At 41.9% G+C, this 22,518-nt stretch overlaps 1 protein-coding gene across 10 annotated transcripts in view; it reads right to left on the bottom strand.

Moving 5' to 3' along the window:
- Positions 1-22,518, bottom strand: part of TNFAIP8 (TNF alpha induced protein 8) — a 122,893-nt gene that overhangs the window by 13,629 nt on the left and 86,746 nt on the right. Inside the window, exon 1 of one of the 10 annotated variants that reach the window (XM_082378495.1) lies at positions 11,381-11,471. The exons of 8 other annotated variants lie outside the window; for them this stretch is intronic. The gene's annotated coding sequence lies outside the window, so the exon portion shown is untranslated. Of the gene's footprint in view, positions 1-11,380; positions 11,472-18,506; positions 18,815-22,518 lie in introns of those variants that run through there. One more of the 10 variants, XR_014240875.1, reaches the window with a different exon arrangement.

Genomic DNA, 22,518 nt, shown 5'->3' with positions numbered 1-22,518 from the left:
AAGCCCTCGCACAGAAACGAAGACCCAACACAGCCAAAAATAAATAAATAAATGATACTTTAACCAAAATTTGAACAGGGCCTAATAACTCTATCACTAAGCTTCATATGGGTTTGAAATTAAATAAAAATATCCTACAAGTGTTTATACCAAACTGACTTTAGTGAACTATTCTTTTTCATTTTAAATTAAATGAACCCTTCCTTATTTATTACATTGGATTAGGATACCATATGTTTTTCTTGAAGACTTTTCAATTAAGCTGGGTTTATTTACATATTTTCTTGAGGACATGAAGCCTTTCCACTGTTGATATAATTCAAGCTTCCACCAGATTGTGGAGGAAAATCCTCTAAACAAGCTCCATGATTTTCTACACTTTTCCACTCCCTAAGTTCTCCCATCCTGCCAGAGGCCCTGGCTCCTGATGAATATTTATATTCACGCCGGGCTTCGAAAACCAGTAACAGACTTTAAAAGCCAACACACTGGAGTGCAGTTTAGTTTTCGAACCAGCCCCTAAAACTGGCATCGATGGTCAACACACCCTTCCTGGTCTCCTGGCCCTATAACAAAGACAACCAGACGGCCAAATTACAGCTGACATTTGCATGGCACTCCGTAGTATGCAAAATATTTGCACTATAACACTTCCATGTGTTTATGAAAGGGTTTGTTCTGGTTTCGTCCTCTTATTATTATTTAACCCTGAGGGAGCAGGTGAGAGAACTGAGGCTCAGCAGTCAAGGGACTAGTCCAAGGGCACTGAGTGAGGGGCAGAGCCGAGGTACACGGCAGCCAACTATGGTGCATGGCTGATCTGTAAGAAAAGTGAAATTAAGAGAATGTTTGCTATTTATGAATTTTCTATCAAATGCTGTGATGTTGCTGAGCCAGCTGCCTAATCCCACTTTTTAGAGCTTATCTGCTCCCCAAGATAAAGCAACTCCTTGAACCAAAAAATAAGGAGGATGGGTCTTACACATCAGAGAAGAGAAAAAAAAAAAGAAAGAAAATAAAAATTACGTGTCCACCCTGCTCCACTCCTGAAACAGTCCTGCTCATCCTTTAAGGCTCAGTTTAAACACCACCTCTTCCAAGAAGGTTTTCCAAATCCAGCGGCGAAGTAATCTCCCAAATCCAAAGAAAAGAATAAAGTGTTCCCTCTTCTAATGTATTTTCTGCCTCGTGGGAGAATTAAATTCCTACCTTATCTTACTTGATTATAATCCTTGACAGCTAAGGTACCACTCTATTCATCTCTCTGTTCTTCAAAGTGCGTAACACCTGCCTTCCAGCTACCATGGGGTGAAAGAAACCTCACTGCTCTAATCTGCTTCCATGGAACCTATCACTATCTTTTCCAGCAATTCATGAAGATGTGTCAGGAAATCAATTCAATTTCATATATCTAGAGCTTAACAAATAAATTTACTTATACTCCATGGACAATATGCATTTTCTTTTCTTTTTTTTGCCCACTGCTTTTCTCCCCTGTCCTTTGCCAGAACATACAGAATGACCAGCCACTTTTGTTTGGTGAAGTGACCATATTTAGCTAACTCAATCCCTACAGCAAATGTTCTGGAATCTTTCATGAAAATATCCCAAAGCCATCTGTTTGAGTATTTTAGGAGCAGTGACTTCTTGGCCTCAGCTTGGGCATCTGTCAAATATGCATCCTGGCATAGCCTCCCCACATTCTTGACAAAACCTTTCCGCAATAACTGTATGAAAAGGTTAAGCTAGTCCAGCATTTTATAGCCATGTCAAGCCCTAAGAGGCCAGATCCCATTAAAGGTAAGCAAATGGTAAGATGCGATTTGCTGGGCCTTAAAGTGAACTATCTCATTCCAAGTATCAAGATACACTGAAGCTCTAAAACTCCAGGATATAAGCTTGAAAAAAGAAAACCCAGCGTGCTTACCGCTGGCTACCTCCAGTGTGGCACTTAGGTTCTCTGTAAAGTGGTTTCTACCCCTCTTTCTAACCTTTTTTCTCTGTTCCTAATGCTCAGGTATCCTCCATTGTTTTATTTAGATCAGGATGCCTTGTGGAGGTTGTAACCTGGACACCCCGTTGTTTGGCCTGTACAGTGTTGTATTCTTCTTAGAGTGAGTGGTCCACGTTTTAAAAAATTGAAAAATTTAACCTCAAAATCTGTGTTTTTGATTTTTTTTTTTTTTGAATAATCATAAGACCTGACCAAAACGGGCCCACATTCCCACATGGCAACCGTGATCTTGAGTTAAGTTGTGGCTGCCGCCTTTAGAAGGAGAACACCCTGCCCGGTTTACCACAGGTCCTCCCTGGCCATCACCACACAGTTACATTCAGCTCCCAGGCTCGGCAGCCATTTGTGTGGATGACTCCTCCTTACAGAAATAAATGGGACTACATTTCAGAGCCAACCTACGGAACTCCTATTGGCTCTTTGGAATTCGAATTCTGCCCCGCAGTGTACCTGTATGTCAGAAACTGAAGGACATGTGCAAGTCCCATGGATTTAAGAAATAATTTAAACCTAAATTATGTATGGTCAGTGAGTGTCTATGGAAGGTCTGCTGGGGAAAAAGGTAGGAAGGTTAAGAGTAATAATAATTTGTTTTCATAACACTTGTTATTTAGTTACAGGCATCAAAATCCCCCCCTAATTTCTACAGAATGTGTTCGCTGAGTCTCAGAGAGGTGGTGAATTTGCCAAATTTCTAAATATCCTGGGAGAAGTTGAACTTGGATATTCCATACCAGTTTGGAGCGCTACACAGTAAACAGACTTTTAGCAGAAAAGCCTTCTCCCAGTCAGTCACTCATTCATTCACTTAACACATTTTTTACTGAGCACCAAAACGCCTGCTCTCAAGAAGCACAGATTCTAGTAGAGGGAAACCTAAGGCACAAATAAACAAATGTGTATAAACAGGTCAAATAGTGGCAGGGGCTAGAAAAAAGTAAAGGGAGAGTGTGTGGGTTTTTTTGAGGGGGGGAGTGAGGAGACAGTGGGGGTGAGGGGGAGACTATTCTATTTTATCCCTGCTATTTTAGTCAGGGAAGGCCTTTCTGGAAAGGTGACATTTGAGCAGAAATTTGAAGGAAGCAAGGGGGAGCCATCTTGGGTGAAATCCTATCCATTCCTCAATGATCCTTCCCAAATATATCTTCCTTGAAGCCTTTATTGACTAACCCTGTCAGAAACGTTCTATCCTATCTCTCACTCTTTTTGCAAACTGCTTTATATCATAATTATTTGCTTCCATTTTCCCTGAAAGTAAAATCTTTGTGATTGGTTATAATTTATTATTTATTCCTTGCCACAATAAATGCTCAATTAATCTTTAAAATGTATCTGCTGGGTCAAAAAAATTCCCAGGTTGTTCTGGGGGAACAGGAAGCCAGGGGAGGAGTGGGAAAAGAGTGTTGGTTTTTTATAAGACATAAGAAACTATAAATGAATTATTTTAATTAGGTAGCATATCTCAAATACTTTAATTAGGTAGCATATCTCAAATATCATATCTCAAATTTACCTAAGAAACGAATATTGCAATATAATCCTTTCAAAAAAGTTTATTGTAAGTGAGTCCACTCGTAACTTAAGATAGGCATCCAAAAAAAAAAAAAATCATCTTCTGATAACACTTGAAACTGGTAAAAATTACTGAATAACCCACACTCTGCAGAGATAAGATAATTCTGTTTTTCAGAGAGATGTTGCTTTTCTAAGATTAAAAAAGGCATTTTTTAAAGATAAATTCATAAGAAACTGGAAATTTAAAAAGGCATAAACTCTACCTTTCTTTGCTAGTTTGTTAAAGAAAAAGTTGAAAATTAAGTTAGGGTTACAATATAAAAATCTTAAGTTTTCTATTTTTTCCTTATTGAAATTGGCTAACTTAAAATTATATTTAGAATTAAAAATAATAAAGCCAAATAGTTTTGTTAAAATAATCATAATTCTTTCATGTTGAGTCATACTTGGTATACTAAACTCATTTTTTGGTTAAAGAAAGTAACTAAAAATGGTCATTATAGTCAATCTCTTTTAAGAACTAAAAATCGTTTCCCTAAGTACATTAACTTGCTGTCTTAGAGATGGATTACTTCCCTAATGGTAGATATTTGGGTAAAATAAGCTTTGGCAAATAACGTAACCAATCAATTTTACCACCAGTTGCCAAATAACAACAAAATAAATCACTTCTCTGAAACACTTTGGCAGCGCCCACCTTTCTGTAGTTTTGTCTTTCCACCCACTCACTCAGTGCTCCAGAATTAAGGCCACCATCCCACCTCTCCCCATTTCTGTCACCAGTCCTACTTTTAGAGATGGAAGAAGCCATGGACACCACAGGCGGAAAAAAGAGGCCCAGAGGTTAATGCAAGGTTACAATGCGACCCCCATTAACTGCTGGTTGCTGGCTTCCCTGGGGAAAGGTGGTTTGGGATTATCAAAAGTAGCAAAGAGTAATTCCTCCATTTAAAACAGAGCTCACAAACTTTGGGCTGGCAACACATTTTGGTTGGGCCCCCATAATTTTTTTTTTCTTTTTAAAACCGAGATAAAATTCATATCACATAAAAATCACCATTGTAACCATCTGAAAAGGGTAAAACTCAGTGATTTTTATTATATTCACAATGGGCAACAATCATCACTATCTAATTCCAGAATGCTTTCACCAACCCCAAAATGGGCCCTCATCGTGTTTTAATTTTGTTTTTCTAATTAGTAACAACCATGTAAAAGTTGGGAGCATTGACCTAAAAATGCACATTTCCCATTTCTCAAGAAAAATCTGACCTTCTGGTAACATTTGGGGGCAGGGGGTGCAAGGGGGTAAGAAACAAGTCCTGTCCGGTTTACCACCTGGCCACACGCCCACAGGGTCCAGGAAATGAGCCAAGACGTGTGAGTTCGCCACCCCTGCTTTAAAGGCTCAGGGACTCAGATCCTTCTGAATCACTTTCCAGACCTGGGTGTGACTCCAGCAGTGATTCCAAAGGGCTCGCAGCCCTCTGTTCCCCTAGCTGGCAATCAAGCTGAGCAAGAAGACTTCCTAGTTCTGACTTGTCAACATATCTCTAGGCTTCCACCACCTTCTAGACTCACCTTTCCCTCCAAATGCCTTGCATTTTCCACCCCAGCATATTTGCTGAAATCTCTCTCTTCACTGAAAAAGCCATCCTGTATGTACCTGAGCAACACTCTAAACCCTCATCCTTTGAGCGCCACTGTCACAACTTGCCTTTGTTTTGTTTTTTTATAAAAGAATTTACACAGTTTTAAAAGGCTGCTTTCCATATACAGTTATTACAAAATTTGGGCTATATTCCCCATGCTGGACAATATATCCTTAAGCCAACAGTTTGTACCTCCCACTCCCCCGCCCCACTAGTAACCACTAGTTTGTTCTCTATATCCGTGAGTCTCCTTCTTTTTTGTCATATTCACCAGTTTATTGTATTTTTTAGATTCCACATATAACTGATAACATACAGTATTTGTCTTTCTCTGTCTGACTTATTTCACTTAGCATAAAGTCCATCTGTGTTGCTGCAAATACTTGCCTTTGTTTTCTACTTACTATCTGTATTTTATTTCCCTCTGGTTACTTGTTATTTAAAAAAAATTTATTTATAAAAGGAACCATATACACAATGTGAATGGAAACTGGCACTCCTCCCCTAAATATACCATAATCATAAAAATCATTAAAAATTTGTTAAACCATAAAAATTATTTCAATGAGGAAGAAACCCCCCATACTGTTCATTTCTAGCCAGATATCGCTGTCTGCCAAAGGCCATGAGCCCCATGTCTACCTGCATGGCACCAAAGGGGTGAGTCAGTGTGAATAAGGTGGCAAAGGTCACACAGCCCCAAACAGGCATTCTCTGGGAATGATGCAAAGAATTCCAAGGGAGCTGAAAGGGACTAATCGTCTTGTAAAGTTACTGAAGATGATCTAACTCTGTGCCTGGGGCCTCCTAAAATCATTTAACGTACCGCCACCAACGGTACATGCACCACATTTTGGGAAATCCTGTCCAAAGCTTCCTGCCAATGCATTCATCTCAACAGTTGTGCCTCAGATGTCTCAGCCACAGATAGCCCTTCCTGAACCTCTCTAACCCAATGTGGCATCCCCCTTGCGTGTACTTCCTCGTGCACATGTCTGACATCTTCTCCGGACTGAAAGCCCCTCAAGGACAGAGACAGGTCTTCCATACTACATAATCTTCTCTGGTGAAAGCTACTGGCATTAACTTACACCTGGTCAGATTCCTGGCATATGCCTGTCTTGACATCCCCAGCGAGGAGAGTTTTGAAGTGACTTTCAAAAATTGCAAACCAGTTTCTAAATGAACTAAAACATGTCCTAATAGATAAAGTGTCCAATGTGCTGAAAGACACAGGGATAAATAACTGCATACCTTTGCTCTTTCTTAAATTTGAGGATTTTATAAAGCACTGAACACAATTACTATTGGTGTGCTAAGTGAGAGGTATCCTATTTAGGTCAGGTTTTGCTTTAAAGGGAAGGAAGTGTGCCTAGCAGGCTGGGAAGGGGGTTAGGTGTCTAGGCTTTGTTTCTGGGGTGGACAGAGGGGCTGAGCACCTTCTGTGATGACTCCGGGTGTCACATGCCCAGGAAGAATTGGTTCACACTACCTGGCTCAACTTGGTAAAGAGACACAGGACAAAGATTTCCACCGGCAAATAAAAGCAGTGTCTACTAACCTAACATTAACAATATATATATATTAGGAGACAATTTATGATGCTCAATTTGTACTTTTATGGTATCCAGATTAATCTTCTAAAAGATTGGAGGCCTTATAAGATCAGTACACATGATGCACATGATGCTCATTTATAAGGCTAGAAATAAAATTTTCTGAGTCAAATAATTAGCAAGTTTTATGATCATATCTTTGTTCTTGGGAAATATTCCTGATCGTATCTAGTGGTTATTTTATATTGATAAATAACAGAACCTCCAATTAAAGCATTGTTTCTATGGACAAAGACAATCTACTTTTTTTGAAATTTTCTTTTTCATATGATTTCTAATACCTTCATTCCTGCAAAAATAGAAGATATCTTAGAAGAATAATGTTGAATTTATCTCTAAGGTGAGACAATGTAAATTGTAAAGATTACATGCTTAGGAAAAAGATAAATCAAGTCTTTAGAATGTATGATTTGAGTCAGTTTCTAAATCTGAAAATTAAATCTATCCTAACCGAACAGTTTCCCCCTTGAACTAATCTCCTGTTAATTTTCAATTCAAGTCATTCAGTCTACTCCTGCTTTGAAAAGGATGGTGAGGGGAGTTAAAAAACTTGCCAAAAACAATGGCTTTTCCTCTTACATTTTCAGCATCCATTTTTAATGCCATTTGTTGATCTTAGAATGAAGGAAACAGATGCTACTGTTGGACATGAAATGTCATCTCATACAGTATTTTTAAGCTGTCAGCTGTACAGTTTGTCTTTATTTAGGCAATGGACAAGTGCTTCTCTGTACCTTTATTTCCCTGAAACATACAAATACACAAATGCCAGAACTCCACCCACTTTCCAATGCAGGGCACGATCTATAGGAAATATCCAAAATGAATTCTGCCATATTTTCCCTGTTGACAAATCAAAATGAAATCTTTTTCTACTACATACTACAGAATAAAATAAAACCATATGCCATACTGCCCCCACTGAAACTTAGAAACCATGTTTAAATGAATGTTTAGAGACTCTAGCTAACCTCAAAAGAAATTTAATTCTTGAATAGCAAGTGTCTAGCATCTATGAGTATTTTTCTTCCATTAAATTGGTATTATCACAAAATAGAGCAACCTTAGATACAGGCCAAAAAAAAAAAAAAAAGAGAATGTTTTAGAATTCTTGGATTAAGATTCTAGGTTCCAAATGTAGGCCTCAATAATCTCCCAGGTCTCCAAAGTTTTAATGGCTCCTAATAAAGTATCAAGGGGTCAGAGGTTGGGTCATCTTTTCTTGAGCTGACTTAACAGCTCACTGCATTCTGATGGAGGAAAAAGAATCTGAAATATTTTAATACAGTATTTTTTTTCATCATGAGGGATAGCTGAAAGAATGCCTGGAACACTAGTTGGAGGCTGGTGTTGGGTCAGTAGAGGTCTTAGTAACAGTTATTCCTTTGTCTTTGGGCTCAAGGCAAAGCGGTGGCCACTTTGGGAGCCCTCCTGGTCTTAGAGGCAAGATTTTCTTTTCAGGCACAATTCATATCATTTTGATCAGCAGTTTGCCTTTATCATCCATTATTTTATAGAACTTCTGAGCATGTATGTGCATGGTTAAAGAGGGTTGAGGCCTTTCATTTGCTGTCAAATTCTGATTAAGTCCATTTCTTATCTTCTAGGTATAAATAAGTGAAAGCTGAGATTTTAGTTCTTAGAAGGCTTTACCCAGCCCCAAAGGGTTTTACATCTGGATCTGCCCACTGTTTCTCTGTCCCTCAATCAAGTAACATCTTTTTCTTCTCTAATCTTTCTCCTAAAATTGCTTTTTATTTTAAACTAGATTTAACTAGTGATAAGCTACAATGGCTAGAACGCACGCAAGAATTCCACAGACGTACAATTCCAATGAGCTGAAACGGAGAGATGCTTCTGTGGCAACAACAGCTACAAAAAACTAGTCAGAAAAAAAAAGAGGCATTTCAAACACAAGAGTTGCCTAAAACACTCCCTTTTCTGTTGCCCCACAAGATGTGCCAGAAGCACTCTGATAACGAAGCCCACCTGACCCAAATTTGAAAGACAACTCTCCAGTTCCCATCAACTTTTCAACAGAGTAATAAGTTAGCCTGTTACAGACTCCAGCAGCCTAGACAGATCTGGTCTGGTTAAAGCCCACCCATGGGTCTGTGCTGAGCCTAGGCATGACCACTGTGATTCAAAACACTAGGTAAGAGACTGATTATCACCCCGAAGGCCTCAAAGGAACCAGCACAAAGAAAGTCCTAATAGGCCTTCTCTTAAATGCCCCTCATATGCACAATATATTCTGAATGTCCATCTTGGTTTCAGCTGACAGCTGGCGCCATGGATGGTATAACCACCTACGAAGCACAGTCCCCTCCTGTACCTAAAACCCAGACAGCAAGGCCAGATGATGACTCATCATCAATGTCTGGATGATCCATCAATCTCATGAAAATAGCAGAGGTTTAAATTCTGCAAAATATTTTACCCTCTGGACCATATGTCTACCCTCACACTTCATTGGTTATCAAGCATTTTCCGTTTCCCTACACTGTGCCCAACATCATAAAAACTAGAAGAGTCTTGCCACAACAAGGCGACAAAGGTAGAGAAGTAGTTTTCACGACAAAGGTAGAGAAGATTAACATTTCAGATCAGGGAATCATTTTATTCAGTGAAAGTTTGGCTTGTATACACAGTTGCCCTTTTCCCCTGAAAACATCTGACCAGGACAGATATAGGTTATTTGGAGCACAGGAGTCCTATATTTTTAAAAGACTTGATTTTTATCAAGTCCTAATCCAAGGCATAGCAGGGACTATTCTACTCTGTCCTGCCTCGATCTCGAAAACAGAGAAGACCGTAAGGAGGAGCACAAGAAGAAACATCATTTCAGAGCCACAGCCACATTCTGCTCAAGTATGGTAACTAGAATCCCATTCTTTATAACTTTATGATTTGTTTCTAAATTTGGCAGATAAAGCTGAGTTGTCCCAAAGAACCATTACTGACCTCACCCTAACCCAAACTAAAACTATTTTGCATGCATTTTGTATTTTAAATCATCATTCCCTGGCAAGTTTCTTATTTGAAAAACAAAGAGAAGCTCAAACACCTGCAAAGAGTTAAGAGAAACACTTTGTTGTTGTTGTTAGAGACTCTCATCTAATAAATGTTGTCTCTAATTCAGCATTTCCACAAAACATGGTGTTAAGACTTCATAAATCCCTAAGACCAAAACAAAAAAAAAAGAAAAAAAAATGCTGTTTAGAATAAGAAAGAAAGGAGAGAAAAAACTGTATTAAGAGAGGGAAAGTTATGTTATTTAGGGAGACAGCAAGACAAAATAAAATATGAAGTTATCTTTGAAGTCCTGAAACAATAACTGTAGGCAGAGAGGTGCTAAAAAACCTTTTGGTATCTGTCAAAATAGTATAGATTCTTCCTAAGTTGCTAAGGGGCTATCTGACAAAAGAAATCGAAGAATCACTAGAATGACTGGAAGTAACTTTGGGGGAAAAAAATGCTGCTTCAAGTAGGCCTTAGATTCAAGAAGACAAGTCTTGAGTATACAGTTGTCTGGGCACGTCCTTGACGCTTTCAGTTTAAGCTGCTACATAGGCAGGTGAAGATTATTGCCCCATTACCTACCTCAGGAGGGTGATGATTTAAAAGGAGTTAAAAATAAAGGAGGCAACAAGGAGAGAATACTGACTCGAGCTGAATCGCACGTCTATTCAAATATCCTCTTATTTCATTAAAAAAAAAAAAAACCCACCAACACCATAAAGTTTCAATCTGTATAACAGAAAATGTCAGGTGAAGTGACGGCCTGGTAAAAGTGAGAAAGCCAAGTGACTGCTGAGAGCTTCACACTTATCAGCCATGTTGAACTGAGTGACAAAGATCTATTCTGCCCAGAAATCCCCCACTTTATTTTTAAGCCTGGAAACTGGTTAGTCATATCTATACTGAACACTTCCTGTCCAGGGGCACGATGATGGCGACAAACTGCCAAGTTTAGTAGCTGCTTACATTCAGTCAATTGAGTCATTCATGGAATAAAAAACAGCCTCAAACATTAAAAAACATCTGGCTAACTGAAGCTTTAAAAGATATGCAATGAAAACAGGTTTGACTATTTCACAGAATAAGGATAGATGGTGCCATGAAAACAAAACAGAAAGAACGGAACATACAATGTTACTCTAAGAGACTATTTTCTGGTAGTTCCTGTGATATTCCAGTATTACTACCAAATATAACAGTTCTCTCACTCCCCCCTCTGGATTAAATAGTCCAATTGACATTCCACATCTTCATTTACAAAAATGCCCCAAGATGCAGAAGATCTCAAGGAACTAAGCAACAACAACAGAATCAATTTATTCCTTTTTGTGTTTACTTTTAATCTAATATTTTAAAGGAAGGGTCACCTGAGAATTTTAAAGAAACAAGAATATGAGGGACTGAAATACAGATCAGGAAGGTCTTTATCCACTGGTCAAACACCATAATGTTACATTAAAAACCCATCTTTGAGAAAGAGAGGAATACAATTAAGGATTGTTTAAGAATGACCCTTTCCCTAGCAGCCCCGAGGGCTACCTCAGGCTTCAGTTATAATTTACCTGATTAACTCTTACACATGCTGAGACAAGCCAGCTGAAGTTCCACCGCTGAGAAGCACAGGGAACACCTCCCCTCCCCCCGCCCCCAGCGCTGGCACAGGGGCAGCCCCAAAGCATGCTGGGATGGACGGCGACGACAAGAACGTCAAGTAACCGCTCCTGCACTTCCGGGGTTATCCGCTTGATCATCAAGTCAGAGCAATGATCGTGTGAGCCAAATAATGGACACCAGCTCTGCCCATAAAAACCCTCCGCCTGAGACTCTTCAGTGAGCTTGCTGGCTTAGCAAGTGAGACTTGCTACTGAGTGAACCCCGCAGAAATTAGGCGCAGCTTCACTGGGGGAACGGCTCTCTCCTCCTCCCACAGCCATGCACTAAAAGTCCCACTGGCCTTCCATCCAAAGGATGGTACGGTACAGCTGACTGCTTTGAGAGGACTCCGCCGGGCTGGCATTACTGCTTTTCTAATTCATCATCTGCCATTGGCAAGCTTTTTGAGGAAATCATTTTTATAACCCAGTAGAAAGTCACTAGGAATCCAAGCCAACACAACACAGCCCTTGCTTCTGACCAGCCCCGATTTAGCCGTTGGAAAAGCAGCAGCATTCCTCAATGTCACGTCCTTGTTTATGGGCCCCTGCATTAATCCTGCCTGAGGAGAACTGGAGTGCTTGTGTGTCCTCCAGACGCCACTATGTTCACGGGCTCCAAGCTGCATCTTACTTTGGAGACCAGCACTCCTTCATACCTCCTGTTAACTGCACAAGCAAACAAAATAAACAAACTGCCACAACTTCTCACCTCAGTTACAGTAGTCTCTTGCCTCTCTAGTGTTGCATAAATTATCTTTTTTTTTTTTTTCCATTTCAAAGTTATTTCCTTACACCTCCCTTCCCCTCTCTCTCCTAGGAGGCTCCGCATCAAGTCTGGGTCCCACCCTGTGCCTGCCACTGCCTGCCACTCCTCCTCCCTCCCACTCACTATTTCTTCCTCATTGTTCCCTTGAAATGTCAAAACCTGCCAAATGGCCACTCCCTTGACTTCCTTCACTATTCTTGTTTCCCAGTAGTTCTTCTCCTTCCCTTTTGGGGAAGAATTCAGCCAGGGGCTACTGGCCCCTGAATTCTACCTCCTTGGAAACTCTGGAGAGACTCCTTCTTTAATTATCTCCTTTCTCTGAAGAACCTGAGTCCAGCGTTTAGACTTGTGGTATTGGGGAGGGGTGCATTTTCATTCTAGCTGTTTCATAACTGACTTAATTCTAATTTTAACCCTCCAAGGTGAAAATGGTTTTGTAAGTACTTTACAATAAGGAGAACAGTCAGTGCACTAAGACTTCACTGTTATCAGATAACTTTACAGAAGAAAAACATTCCTTGGAGCAAGCCCATTCTTGCTTGCTTTTTACAGAATGGGAAATGAGTACTTCTTAACCAGGTAAATATTGTAGGTAGGCCACGGGTGGGTTCTGTCTTTGTGATTATAAGTCTCCTTATTTATCCAGCACCTCCTGGGTGAAGCTGTCTAATCACTGATAACAAGCATTATCTCATTGGTGCTCACCTCAGGAGAGATTAAAAATTCCTCAGAATGGCTCAACTTACTAGTGTGGCTCAAATCCTATTTAACATGTATAAGACTAAAACCCTCAGAGCTTCAGAGTATATGTCAAATCTAGGGTACCCCTGGCAGAACCACCAGTGGTTTTCCAAAACATGCATTCCTGTCATAGGGGGAAAAAAACAATGCGGCAGAGAGGAAGTGAAGGTGAAAGAGAAGAGAGAAAAATTCCCTAATTCTCAGACTGGCCAAAACTTTTTCCCAGTATGAAGAGCTGGATTAAATTTCCTACCTATATTCACTTCTTTACCCTTAAGCACCAGGGCTGATTTTGTGCAATGCCACAGGGAGAGGTCAGAGGTGATGGCGGTGGAGATCAGGAAGGAAGCTACTGGCAAGTAGGCCTTGGAAGGTGCTAGGATGATCAAAGTCTCCCTTCCTCAGGAGCCTGGGTGCTTGCTCACAGCTGGGGCAGTCATCCCCTGGGCCCCCCATGCCTTCCCTCATTTCCTAGGGTGTCCACTAAATATTGATGGAACACTCAAGAGGTATTCTTAGCAGATGAGCTCTTCAAACACAGGCTCAAAGCTTTTGCTGAGGCCCAAGGAGAAGACAGCAAAGCAATTTTCTACAGCCCCTCTCCTTAGACATGGCTGACCACTGCCTCCATGGGGCTTTTGTCCTCCTGGCTTCTAAAGCCCTGTTCTCTCCTTGGTTTCCTCCTACCTCTTGAGTGTCTCCATTTCTGTTTCCTTTACTGGATGCATCTACCTCTTTCCCTTGTAAAAGTGGGTATTCTCAGAGACTAACTCCACAGACCAGCCCCCACCTCTCTCTTCAATCTTACCCTCAGAGATCACATAAGGGAAATCAATTCTCCTCTTCTGAGTGGAGAGTCACATACTTTTCTGCCCAGGGTCCTTTACCAGGGCTCAGCTGATCCTCCAGACCAACCCAGGGTGCTTGTCAGCTTAGTATTCCTACAACACTACTTTGCACCTACCCTATTCCAGCTCAAAACCCCCCAGTTCTTTACAATAATTGTGTTTGCCTCCTAAATGGTATCTCAGGCATGCTTTAGTCTAATGTCAATGCCTTCATTTTTCTAATGAGGAAACTGAAGTTCTGAGAGACTAATCAGTGACTGAAGGTTGCACAGACAACCAAGGGCAAAGTCAGGAGTACAGCTGGTCTCCTGATTCCCAGTGCCTTGTCTGCTACCCATAACGTCCCTCTGGGCAGCTTGGCTTCTAGGCTGGCGCCGTGTACCACTGCAATACAGCCCACCAATGCTGCCCATGAACCCTCCACTCCTCGCTGCTATAAACCTCCTTCCCTCACTCCCCTCTGCTCTTCCCTAAAGGGCCCTGCTGAAGTCCCAGCTAACCCCTCTGTGAAGGCACTGCTGCCCACGGCAATGTCTGGTGAACACCCTCTCCTCTAGATTCTCAAAGGCTCTGCTGCCTCATCTTCTGACCTGTACCCAACCTAAGCTCCCCATCATGTATTTTGTCCTATGATTGCACACGTCCTGTGTGTGATGGCCTGAACCAGGAGTTCTTTCAGGGCAGGGCCCTCTATACACACAATCTGCTTCTCCAGGCCCCGCAGAGGAAGTACTAACTCAGCCAACATTGGCTGCTATGAGTATCCCAGGGAAGGCAGCAGTGATTGAGGGAGAGAGGCTGCACCTGGGAAACAGGACTGTCCATGGTGTGCAGAACAGCCTGTACTTCTGGAGACACCTCTGGTCCCCAGCCCCTCAGCCTAGCAGAGGGGGCCACATGAAAACACATACCTGGGCCAGGTGAGCTGGCATCAAGGATACATGGCAGGTCACACTGGAAGGAAAGTTCATAAATTCCTTATTTTCTTCCTGACAGTCAACCCTGACTTGGGGACATGAGGTCTTAAGGCTTCAGGCCTCAAGCTGTCATGGTCACTTAGGGCATTCTGCTTAGCGGCCTCTTTGCTTCAGCATTTCCTTGGAAGAAATTTTACTCCCAGTTATTTATAAAATTAAATGTTGTTTGTCACGATGAAGCTGGAGACTGTATTCCAATGTAAGTCCACAGACGATGCTATGTATACCAACACAAACCCCCATACATCTTTAAAACCGTAAATACCGTAGGTACCAACCTAACAACACAGGATTTACAGTCTTACAGATTCCTAGAGCAGCACTCCCTCAGCCATTTACTGCCCACTCTGCGGTCAGTCACTCAGGACACACTACAGGTCTACGCCTAACTCTCCTTCAAGGTTTAGAACAAGATTTAAGACACATGATAAATATAATTGACATTGCTATATCTTATATACGAAAGTTTTTAAGAGAGTAAATCCTAAGAGCTCTCATCACAAGGAAAAAAATTTTTTTTCCTATTTCTTTAAATCTGTATCTATATGAGATGACAGATATGCACTAAACTTATTGTGATCATCATTTCATGATGTACCTAAGTCAAATCATTATGCTGTACACCTTAAACTTACACAGTGCTGCATGTCAATTAGATCTTAACACAACTGGAAGAAAAAAGATCTAAGCAGTTGCTCTTTCAGGTATCTCGATCAGCGGCGGGGGGGACCAGTGGGCTGCTTCTCAAAAAAGAACGTGTTGTGACTCCCAGCATGCCCCGGGCCCACAGTGCTTTGGCTGCGGGCCGCCCATCTGCTCCTGCAACGGCACGTCCAGTGTCTAATGCCCACTCCCTTCCCACCCACATACATGCACACCTTCTGCCCAAGGAAGAGCACCCCTGCCCAACCAACTACTGAGCTAATTTTCCTGAGTGATGTTCTCAAAGGAATGAAAACAAGTGAGTTCACTGTTAAATTGCCTCTCACTCAGCCTATCACCTTCAAAACCAGGGATCTAAAAGGATCTGTTGCAGAGCTAAATTTTATTTCACAATGCCTCCTCATCTTTTACTTTCCTGAGGTACACATAAGAGAAGGTGAAATAAATTCCCCCAAAAGGTAATGAATGACACCCACACAAACAGATCAGATTGTCCTGCTTCCAGGAGATCTCATGCAAAAATCCGGGATGCTAAAACCTAGGCTTGCAAAATTTCTTGTTTGCCAAACAGGCACAAGGTGGGTAGAAAGGGCCTAAACATTACCTCTCTGGGCCTCAGTTCCTCATTTCTAAATGAAAAGGTTAGACGAAAGGACCTGCAAAGTTGCTTTTAACTCTAAATCGTGGTGCTTTGGGGAAGTCCCTGGCGGTCCAGTGGTTAGGGCTCCACGCTCTCACTGCTGACGGCCTGGATTCAATCCCTGGTCAGGGAACTAAAATCCCACAAGCTGTGCAGTGCGGTCGGAAAAAAAAAAAAAAAAAATTCATGGTGATTCTACTTGTATTTGTAGGGGGAATCATTTTAATTATAAAAGGCTTCTCACTGTAGATCTTCCTTAAATATTTCAGATATATATACTGATTTGATTTTTTTAAAAATTCAGGTTATACTATCTGTTTAGGCACAATCTACTGAATGAAGTATACGACCATGTTCATCTCAATGTTTCTCAAGTTATTAGCATCTTTCTCATGTGGATGGAAATGTAGACAAACGGTTTGTGGCAAATCTAGCCACTGCATTATGCTGAAATGAAATCAGTGGGTCCCGAGACTTTCTCTCACCCTACTGCATTCTCTTTTACCCACCCATTGTTTGGTTACTTCCTGGATTATCAACAACCAGGAGCAGGGAATTTGTTTTTTGTTTTTGTTTTTGTTCTTTTTTGGCTGCGCCGAGCAGCATGCGGGATCTTAGTTCCCGGACCAGGGATCATACCCACACCCCCTGAAGTGGAAGCATGGAGCCTTAACCACTGGACCTCCAGGGAAGTCCCAGGAGCAGGGAATTTAATCATCCATGTTATCCTGGTTGTTCCAAGGCATCCTAATGTGAGGACAAGAAAGGTGTGATGCAAATTCAGTCTGATGAAAATTTCAGAAGCGAGGAAGAAAAAGGCCCCGGTATAATTCGGCTTACAGAGCTGGGGGTGTCAGGCAATACCAGGTTATCAGTGATCTCCACTGCAGAGGAGACGGTCTGGCACAGATCTCTAAATGGATTTTCCATTTTCAGTCCTTGTCAGCACATTGCGCTCCAAGGCTAATGACTATATAAAAGGAAACAATCACATCAAAGTCCAGTGTTTCAGAGCATAGGCTGCACCTGCTACATTATAAATGACATCAAGGTCAGCTGCACCAAGTGCCGTGCATTTCATCAGAGCCAAACTACTGCTTCACCTCTGAACTCATCATTCCCTGTGCAAAGCAAGGGCTAGGGAAGGGAGGGGAAAGGGGAGAACACCGGTATGGTAATGCTTAGCAATGAACATGGTTATCTAAAACAGGGAGGACACCACCTGGTGCGGGCAGCTTATACGATACCACTGAGCTTTCTGATTATAGAAGAGGATAGGATATTAATAAGTCACCACCATGGAACAATTGAACTTCTCTATGATCAATACTTTGACAGGTATTGGTCCCCTTCTTTGTAGTGGAAGTCTCTACTTTTTGTCTCCTTGAAGATTTAAAATTCCTGGGAGGTGGGGTAATGCTGACCATGAGATCCCGGCAAGGTTCTGCAAGGCACATGGGCTGGGGTGGGGGGGGTGGTGCAAAGCTCAGGCATACCTTGTCCTGGCACTTGACTGATCTCAGTCACTTGACTGGCGCTCTGATTGATCCATTCCTGAAAACCCACTAGGAATTGGGACCCCAGCTGTGGCAGTCTCTAGCGAGATGGACTCAAAGCAACCTGGAGCTCAGAGAAACCACTGCAGAAGCACTGAGGAATAGGTTAGGCACCTGTTAAATGATACTAAAGCTGAGGAGGGCTACAATTGAGAGTGCAAATGCCTGTGCATATGCCCAACAAATTAACATATTATCAGGAGGCATGACGAATTAAGTGAGTAGAACACAACTGTGCTGAGAATCACTCACATGTGTATATAGTCCTTGCAGATTTTAAAGAAACTTGAAACTCAGTGGATGCTACAAAGTCACCCAGTTGTAATAACTTAACACACATGTAATTGAACCTTGCTTCACATCAGTGACCTGGGGAATCCAAGCTCTCCGTTCTCAAGCCGGCCACTGGCTCAGAAAGTGAGGTCCCTCTCTTGTCCCACAGGTACTCTGGTCCCTCTTGCTCTGGTAGGCTCCAGGTACCTCCCACCCAGTCCTGCTGGGTTCCTAGATCTCCTGCATCAGGGGTAGAAGGATGTACTCAAGCCTGGGCTCTTCTCTTTCTCCTCTAAGACATCTGGTCTCTCCACTTCTGTCTTCTCAAAGATGGGGTACAAGTGGACACAGGACCACAGAGAGCATCCTCCTGAGTGCCAAGATTACTTGAGGATGGGGGAGGGCAGCTTTTGGACATTCCTGGAAGTACCACATCACGGTTGAAAGCCCAGGGTCTATGGATAGTAGGCTTCCATTCAAATCTTGATTCTACCTTTTCTAGTTTTGTGGTTTCAGGCATGGTTTTTAACCTCTTTGAACCTTAGTTTTCTTTTTTTTTTTTTTAATAAATTTATTTATTTATTTTTGGCTGTGTTGGGTCTCCGTTTCTGTGCGAGGGCTTTCTCTAGTTGCGGCGAGTGGGGGCCACTCTTCATCGCGGTGCGCGGGCCTCTCACTATCGCGGCCTCTCTTGTTGCGGAGCACAGGCTCCAGACGCGCAGGCTCAGTAATTGTGGCTCACGGGCCGAGTTGCTCCGCGGCACGTGGGATCTTCCCAGACCAGGGCTCGAACCCGTGTCCCCTGCATTGGCAGGCAGATTCTCAACCACTGCGCCACCAGGGAAGCCCCCTTAGTTTTCTTAATTGTTATGTGGAACTAAAACAAAGGGTTAGTAGACAAGTGTTAAATGAGATAATATACACAAACAGATGCTTAGCACTGTGCCTGGCACATGGAAGCACTCAATACATTTTAGTTTCAAAACGGTTTCTTCAGTCTTCAAGGCAATTTGAGATGTTCATAAGCCACCTTAGGTCCCAACCCCAGTGATCAAAGACACATGCTTGTTTTGCCTCTGCCATTAAAAGTACTTTAGTGGAGAATTTAAGAAACACTAAATAGATTTGTCCTCTAGTTTTGGAAGGCACTATTCCTGTAAAAGTGAGGCTAGACAACTTCTCAGCAGTGCTCTGAAAAGTTTCATCATATCATGTAATCTCATTTTAAATTGATTAATTTGACAATGCTTTATTAGGCCCTACTATAAGAGAGGCCCTAGGTCAAGCAAAAACAAAACAAAACATGCACACATCTTGCTTTCCGAAAAAACTTATAACGAAGTGGAGGCAAAGGAAAAGAAAATTAATAGCCATAATACATGAAAACATGGTACTACTGAGGGAAATACAGGGTATTATGGGAATGCCGTGAAAGATCATCTACTCCAAACTGGGTCCACTGGGTAAGTGAGACATTACCCACTTGAGGAGGGGCAAGAGAGTGATCCCCCAAAAAGAAACGACATTTGTTGAGGGAACAAGGAAGTAAATAAACAGGGCAACACCAGGGCTGGATGAACCAGTCTAGTGGTGTGGTAGATGTCTGTTGCTGTTTTGGTGATCCATGTCAGAAGTCCCTTTCTATTTCTGAAGAAACGCTCATTTTGCAAGTGGTTGGAGGAGTCACACCCCTACCTCTCACTCCCAAAGCTGGAACCAGAAGTCCCCTCTCCCACAGGCAGCAAGGGGCAAGGACACAATCTAGCACTGACAAATCAGCTGGCTTATTTCTGAGATTTTTAAATGTCGAGGATGACCAAATATTCAATCACATCTGGAGTCCCATCAGTGACAGAACTGAAAAATATACAGGAGGCCAAGGCCACGGTGAGGTCCTAATCAGGAGATTCTTGGCTGCATTTCCTGACGCATTTTTCAGAGGCTAATTCTTTCTGTGGATCTGTGAACTATCCGATATACTTTCAATACTTTCTTCAGCTCATAATAGCAGGGATCAACTTCCATTTCTTTCAACCAAGAACCCTGATGAGAGAAGTAGTTATTGTAATCATGAGGGTAAAAACGCTCAGGGCTTGGACCAAGGCAGGGGCCAGGAAGATGAAGAGAAGGAGATGCGTTCAACAGATAATGAGGAGGATGCAGTACCAGGTGGAAGCGGAAGATAAAGGAGAGCGTAGGGTCAAGGACAACTTGCAGATTTGTAGTTTGGAAGCCAAAAAGAGTGCAGTGATATTCAGTGATGATACAAAAGGAGGATCAGATTTGTGAAGAGTAGGAAATGATGGGCTCAGTGTAGACCTGTTGAATGTGAGATACCTATTTAACATTCACTAAAGCATGGTATTTACCTGGACTCACAGGCATAAAAAACAAACCTATTGTTACCAAAGGGGAAAGTGAGTGGGAGGGATAAATTAGGAGCTCGGGATAAACTACTATATATAAAATAGATAACCAACAAGGTCCTATTGTATAGCACAGGGAGCTATATTCAATATCTTATAATAAACTATAATGGAAAAGAATATGAAATATATATGTATACTGAATCACTTTGCTGTACACCAGAAACTAACACAACATTGTAAACCAACTATACTTCAATTAAAAAAAAAAAGCATGGTGTTCACCAGGCAGCTGGCTGTACAGATGGCTCTTATAAAAGCCCAGGCTGGAGGTCTAGGAGATTAGAAAGAAACAGCTAGAAAAAGGAAGGGAAATCAGGAGAGTGTAGAGGCATAGGAACTAAGGAAGGAGTTTAGGACTGCAGGGACACTGGTCTTCTAGTGTCCAATGCTGCAAAAAAAGGTCAAGATCAGGACGAAAATATGAATGCTGGGTCACTGGTGATTTTAGCACCTCGGAAATCACTGGTGATTTGGGCAATTTCAGTGGAGTAGTGGAGAAAAAGACAGACTTCAGTGGATGAGGGATGACAAAGAGTGAGAAAGTAGGAACCATGCAAAAGGTTAAAAAAAAAAAAAGGTTCATTTTAAAGGAGAAATAAGTGCCTAAAATTAACAAAGTACTGAGGATTACCTTTAAAAAATGAAGATCATTCATTCATTTTATAAATACTGAATGATCACCTCTCACTGTATAGGTCTTGGAGACATAGTGGGGGGGAATAAAACAGACACGGTCTTGCCCTCAAGAGCTTGTGGTCTACAGAAAGATGCTAAACAACGTGGTGAGTACCAGTGAGGAAAAGATTAGGTGTCCTGAGAGACGGCAGTAAGGGGATCTTAATTTAAGTTGGAGGTTCAGAAAGAGCCTCTCCAAAGACCTGACCAGGAAAAGAGGGTCAGGTGGGGAGAAGGATTTCGGGCAGATAGACCATCAAGTGCCAACACCCCAAGTAGGGAGCTTGAGCCCATCTATACACAGAAGGGAAGGAGCCAGGAAAGACATGGGGCCAACTGATGCAGTTAGGAGCCCATGGTGGAAGGAGTGGCCTCCGCAGCAGGAACCACGCCTGTTCCACAGACACCGGGAGGGTGGGTGTGGGTGAAGGTGAGTCTGTCAGTTTGGAAGCAGGAAGTTGAGAGAGTTGTCTAATGGCTACTGTTTTCTTTGTGAAACAGCAGGCCTGGTGAGGCATGAGAGAACTGGGTGAGGTGGTGGCAGGACGTGCTATTATGGGCAAGAGAAGAGGAGCTGAGCCCACTCACAGCTCAACCCTCCCAAAGCAACCCCTCCTTACTAATGGCTTCCTTGCTTCCTGGTACCAAAGCTTCAATAACCAGGACAGAGGAGCCCCAGACTCCTTGATGCTTAGCACTAGAAAGATCTTCTGAGATCTTAACTGCCATTCATTTTCCCTACTTTATAATTAAGTAATTTACTCAACAGGAATCAATTAAATGCCAAAAATATGGCCATCAACCCATCTCCTCAGGAAGCCCCCATCCACTGGAAACTGTTGATATCCTTCTTTCAATGGCCTTCCCCAATTTAATAAAGTAGGCTTCTTCCTTCCTTTCTCTTGCTTTCCTATTCATATTATGCCTGGATATCTTGAACTCATTCAGCTTTTACTAAAGTGAGGTCTGGGGTTTTTTTCTCTGTTTAATACTCAAGCACAATCACCTATTCATTTGTAAGCAGGCAAAATTAAATCAATTCTTTAGGAGGTGGCTATTGACAGAGCATGGCGGTTCAGCACTCCTGGCACAGAGTCAAGTACGTCCTAAGCTATGATGGCTTAACAATATCCCCAGTCATTTGCTTCTACATTCACTCACATACACAAATATGTTGGCCTCCAAGGATTTCTGAATCCGACTTGATATTTTTTTCAGATTCAACCCCAAACAAAGTATACTAGTCTCAAACTGTGGTTCAGAATAATGACTTAAAAGTATCTCTCATTACAGCAAATCAGGCATGAAGCATCCAACGGCAGTTTTCTTGTAATGCAGACATTGTGAAGAGCTTGTGGTGATCTCATACTAAATGGGACACATTAAGTCCACAAGTAGAAAAAAAAAGCTAAGGAGAGGGGAGAGGATTAGTAAGGATAGAGAATAAAGATAACTGGAGCTATTTAAACAGCATTGC

The sequence above is a fragment of the Balaenoptera borealis genome (genome assembly GCF_965194805.1).
Source record: "Balaenoptera borealis genome assembly, chromosome: 2".
Classification (NCBI taxonomy): domain Eukaryota; kingdom Metazoa; phylum Chordata; class Mammalia; order Artiodactyla; family Balaenopteridae; genus Balaenoptera; species Balaenoptera borealis.
This window is presented reverse-complemented; position numbering and strand designations above follow the sequence as displayed.